Raw genomic sequence first — 6,171 nt, forward strand, 5'->3', positions numbered from 1 at the left:
GTATCTTTTTGTATAGTAATTAGAGCCATTTCATTTCTGTCGCGCCCCATTTTTTTTTAATAAGAAAAATAAATTGGTTTAGGAAAATGGCTTTTGATTTAATCTTTGATTGAAAAATAAATTTTTGATTTTAAAAGAAAATGAAAAAAAAAACATGGGTCTAAATGGGACTTGAAAATGCGACGATTTGACCCAAAATATAGTTTAAAAAGGATTTTTTGAATGTAAAATGGAGTCGCCATTTGGTATATAGTTAAGGTGTACCAAGTCACTTAAAAAATGAATTTTTAAAAGGAAAAGGTAGAAAGAAAACCCTTTTTAAACAACTTCTAGTCTACGTAAACCAACGAAAAAGTTCGGGGGTCACATTTGACAAAGGGGAAGGCAAGGATAAAAATCCAAAACACCCCTTTCGACCTAGCCAAGGATAGTTGCGTGATTTAGTCAAAGATTTTCTTGTTTTAACCTTAAAATTTATCGCATTTGGATGTACTATATGAATGCATACCCTAGACCTAGGAGAGCATCGGGGGGGACAAAATTTCTCTTCAAAACTCAAATGGTACCAATCACATTAATTGTGACGCCCAATAATGACCCTCTGGAGAGGTCACGAATAATGCAAATCATGAGGCTCAAAAGAAAGAAAAAGTAAAGTAAAGAAAATAATAATATACAAATGTGTATGACCTAAAGGAATGCATCATAATGGGTGCGGGGGACCTATACTCGTGACTTTCGATGTTCCCTTTAATAGAGGGAATACGAGCGTGCTAAGGTTAGAAAAGCCAAACTCGTCCATATCTCATATTCGAGGGGTTTTCCTAATCTAGCACGCAAATGATCTAACCTAGTTTCTATTTCTTAAATTAAATGCAAGTCTAATGTCATGTCTCATGCAAAGGGGTAAGTAATGTACATATAAAGGAAAATATGGGAAGGGAATATACGCATAAGGAGGGAGGTCAAGCAAAAAATGATGAAAGACCCTAAAAAAATGAAAATGTGTATGAGGTGAAATGATTCTATCACACAACCATGATCTAACGCTCAAGGGGCTCCTAAGGATCTAGCGTTGGACTAGCCCACATCTACGCTCTTTCACAAGCATTGGACTTGCAAGAGCTCGAGGGGACAACCATGACTAGCATTGGACTAGCCACGGTTACGTGCGTTTGCATCCATCGTACACATATATAAGTAATGTGCATAATTAAAGCAAGTAGACATGTAAGCACATAATTCACATAACACATAAGCATGCATATCTAGATGGAAAGGCCTAGGAAAACGATAAACACATAGGCACACACAAGCACATAGCACATAAGCCCTATATATTACAAAAGGGGGATGCCTACTACAATCTAAAGGGGGAAAGACTTGAAAAAGTAAATCCTAACTATTACATTGCCTAGCTAAAATATGTCTTCAAGAGAGGCGCCAAAACCTAGCTATTACAAATTGGGGTTCAAATGCCCTCAAAATGACTTGCCAATTAAAGAAGGCTAAATAAAAAGAAAGTGAAACAGGCAATTAAACATTAAAAAGGCGAATTAAAGCATGCATATTCACACATAGCACGTAGGAGCACGTAGGAGAAATAAAATCAAGAAGATAGAGGTTACCTCCCTTGCAATGGTAATGAAATGAAGGAAATATTAGTTTCAAAACAACAAAAGGGTCAAGGCACCTCAAATAACCAGATAAACATGAAGTTGAACCATTGAAAGCATTTAAATAACTAACAATCCATGATTCACAAAATTAGGATCTAATTGAAAGGAAAAAAGAAAGTTTGAGGGATCAGTTTGATTGATTTTTCCAATTTTTTGGGCCATAGTGAAACAAGAGAAGACTTGGGGCCAAAGTGCAATTTTTAAGATTTTTCATGCAAACTCATGCAAAGTTACGATGCTTATGGTTTCTGCAACACTTGCTGCATTTTTATTTTCGGCATTTCAAACCCAAAACCCACAACTTCCATCCAAATTCTTTCAGCCAGACAACAAAACAACAAGACTCATGACTTCAATATCCAAAACGAGCCAAAACATAGAAAGGAAATTACGCAAATACTGGAGAAATTTATGCAAAAATGGTTTAGCAATCCTGACTTGTTCCCTTTCAGCTAGCATTCAATCATAGCTCAAGTATTTTTAGACCCAAACACCCAAACCCAACACCAAATCATTCCATTCCTTGCCCTCAACACCAGATTAAACATGCAACTTAAGTGTAAAGACTTGATGAGCAACCACGGAACAGCAAACAGAACAGAAAATGCAACTTCTTTTGTTTTGTTGCAAAATTTTGCAGCTACAAGCTCATGTAGATTAAAATGCTGAAACATTGCATTAGACTCATCATTTATCCACCAAACGCACGCACATTTTCTAAACATCAATTTTAGCAGCGAGGAAACAAAAGAATGCGGCAAAGAAAGCATCAACATTCACTTGAGATGTTGAATCAGGACATTCGAGGAAACATTTCGTCTTTCGGACCATGAAGCAAACAAAGTATCAGATATTTGCGCAGGGAATTTCGAGACAACATCTTGCAATCATGAAGGCTGATGTGTAAATATCAGGTAAGTATGAAAGAAATCACAAACTTCAAACAAGCCAAAATTCGAACAATCAAAAGAACAAAACTGCCCAGGCTACTGCATCAACCGAGAGCTTCAAACTTTGCTGCAGCGGATTTTTATGCACCAATCCAAACACAATTTGAACTCAAGCAACAGAATCACCAAAGGAAAAGACCGACGGGTTACATCCATTACAACTTCTAATGTTTATACAAGAAGCTACAAGATCATGCAGTCCATTCAAAACCATATTGCATTTCTGAGTTCATCATCAGCAGGCATCGCATGGTTTAAACAAGAGACTGACCATACCACAAACCCAATCAAACTTTCGAATGAAGTGCCAAAACAAATCTTTTTATATTTTTCTTGTCTAAAACCCGAACTTGAACATAACCCCAGCTCTAGATTTACACACAAACAAAAAATCAGAATAAAGAAAGTGTTGACAGCAAGCTTTTCCCGCAACTAAAGAAACTTTTGCAACCTCTGAAACTTTGAGTTTTCAGCAACCTTACACAACAGGCACATATCAAGCCATAATCCGACACAAAAGACAGCAAAAATGAAGGTAATCAACCCCAAAAATTCCTGGGTTTCCGTCTCTCAAAACCTAGTCCAAAGATTCTAAGCATATAACGATCAAAGCTGCAAACTTTTCTGCAATTTTGTTCGGCCAAAAACACTATCATGCAATATGATTCAAATGAAACCTACTGATTCATCACATAAACCCCAAATATCATAACCTTATCAACGGAGAACCATCAACTAATCATGGAAAGCAGAACCAGTAGACAATAAAAGGAAGCAAATAACAACTAAAGAAAACAGCTTTTTACCATAAAAGATAAGGATCTTACCTTAAACAAGAAATGAGGCGTGGGATGACTAAAGGAAAGGCTCAGATGGTTCTGCCGGATCTTCAAAGGAACGCCAATGGAAAATGATGACGATGACTCCGTCGCTCAACTCACTTCTTTGCTATTTTGCTGGTTCCTCTCGGTTTCCCTTTGCTTTCCTCAATTCTTTTTCTATTTTTTCTCTGCCCAGAAAACTCCCTTTTTCTTGCCGAAACCCTTGGCTTCTTCCCTCTAGCTCTCCCCTGCTTTCTAGATTCTCTTCCAGCCATCCCTCTCCTCTCTTGCTCTCTTTTTTCCTCTACTCTCCTCTCTGGTTTTCTTTTCAGCCGTCCCCAGAATCTCTTTAGCCGTCCACTGCCCTAGCTCTCTCTCACTCTCCCTTATCCCCTCGCCGTCCACACTCTCCTCTCCTTTTTATATGGGACCTATATCCCCTAAACCCTCACCTCAAAGGTGAGGATGAAGGGTTTGTCTCTGCCTTAACCCCAGCCATCCGATCCCTCAGTCACATTTTCCCCTTGAAAATGGTATTCATGCCGCTGCATGTGCGGCTTAATTTTTTTTTTTTTAACTTAAGTAAACAGCAATATAAAATGATAATTTAAATTTAAATAAAAAGCACCAAACTAGTAACGAAAGATAAAACCAAACTAAGATTTTTCCCGTGCTTGATTAATGATTTTTTTTTCTTTTTTTTCTTCTCTTTTTTCGATTAATAAACAATAAAATAAATAAAACACATTTTTCATGCCTAATTTTTCTTTTGACAAATTTTGTGCTAAAAGTCTTACAATAAAAATAAACAGCTAAAAGGGCAAAAAACGAATACAAAAAATAAAAAACTAAAATAAAATAATAGATAATAATGATCTAAAATGCTATACAAATGCAAACAGTGTAAAACAAAAATCATGAAATTAACAAATAAAAATAGATAGGAATTATCACTAAAACAGAAATAAAAAGCATACAAATTATTTAAAAATTTGGTGTCTACAATTTCGGTTACCAAATGAATCACTAATATGAGTAATGAGAACTAAAACTGAACCATTACCAATTGATTCAATAATGGGAGCAATTAATAGGAAAATCCCTTTCATAGTTATATATACTTTATACAAGTGTAAGCATTATTTTGTCTTAGGGTGCGTTTAATAAAGTTGAAATTTGAAAATTGAAAATTAAAATCTAAAATCTAAAATTTGAATCTATTAACTTATTAAATTGTTAAGTATTAAATCAAATATAATTGAGTATATATCACATACAATGATAAGTGAATAGATTATCACTTATTTTTTAGAGCAAGTTTTGCCTAGGAAATTCGGTGTCATTTAATTAATTTAGATGTTCAATTTTTTGTTATCAAGCATATCTGACCATATTAAGATATAAATTCATTAAATTTAAGTGTTGAATTAGGATATCAAACCGGGCCTTAGTTTTTGCTATGGCCGAAGTACCCGTTTGTATAGTAATTAGAGCCATTTCATTTTGGCTATCAAATGAATCTCTAAAGTGAATAATGAGAATTAAAACTAAACTGTTATCAGTTGATTTAATAATCGGAACAGTTAAGATGAACATCCTCTCATGGTTGTATATACTTTATAAAAATATGAAAACTAAGTAGCACTACCAAAATATTTATAACCCATTATTATCATCAACAAAAAAAAAACTGACCAAATACTGAATACTAATCATAAAGTCACATAAACAAGATAATGGAGGAAATCAAATTTCAAAAAGACAGCCTAATTCGAGTACCAAACTATCACTCCTGAATTACAAGTCACAAAAGAGTACTTTAATGGAAATAATAGAGTAGAATGAGAAGATTGTATATGAAAAGTTAAGCTAGAAATCAATTCGAGTAGACAAAATTCAACTAGTAACCAATTTCCATGCCATCTCTAATGGAGGAGAAAAAAAGAAGAAAAACGGTAAGGGTGTTAAAAAAAAGGGTAAGGGCATTTTGTACTCTCTTGTGTTGAGAATTTTATTATTGCTGAAAAAAAAGGTTCACAATAGCATTGTAGGTAAATTAAAATATCTACATAAAGCCATTTTGCTACAATTTAAAGCAAAAAGACTCCCAACGTAGGGTTAGATTAAGCATACTAAATATTCAAAATAACCAAAGAGAACTTAAGTTTAGAAGTAGACAAAGTAGAACTCAAAATGTATAGCTGACAGTAGAAATAGTAATATAAGAAATGTGAGAGACAAGGAAACCAAATGATAAGCATATGATAATTTTAAAAATAACCATAATCACCAAATTTTGTATCATAAGCATATGAGATTATTGTCACATAATTTACATTACTATTCATATGCTTATCATTCACCAAAGTTTCTAACTATGATTTTGTTTCTTTATTTCTGATTGCATCAATCAATTTGTACAAGTCCAAAAAAAGTTAACACAAATAAATCTCTATCTTTGTAGCAGTTGGTGTGGTTCATTAAATGACAAACAGTGAAAGCAATGCAATGAAAGATGCATGTATTCAAAGAAGACAACAAAAAAACTGCCACTGCAAACCCAACAACATAATCCGAATTGCAAGGTCAATAACTTTTCAATACAACTATTATTTGATTACAAATTTTTAAGTTAATTATAAAGTATATAAGTGAAAACTTTTCCCTCTCAAAAAAACCTAAAATGTCAAATCTCATACAAAAAATGGCGATTTTATTAAC

The sequence above is a fragment of the Coffea arabica genome, chromosome 2c (genome assembly GCF_036785885.1).
Source record: "Coffea arabica cultivar ET-39 chromosome 2c, Coffea Arabica ET-39 HiFi, whole genome shotgun sequence".
Classification (NCBI taxonomy): Eukaryota; Viridiplantae; Streptophyta; class Magnoliopsida; order Gentianales; family Rubiaceae; genus Coffea; species Coffea arabica.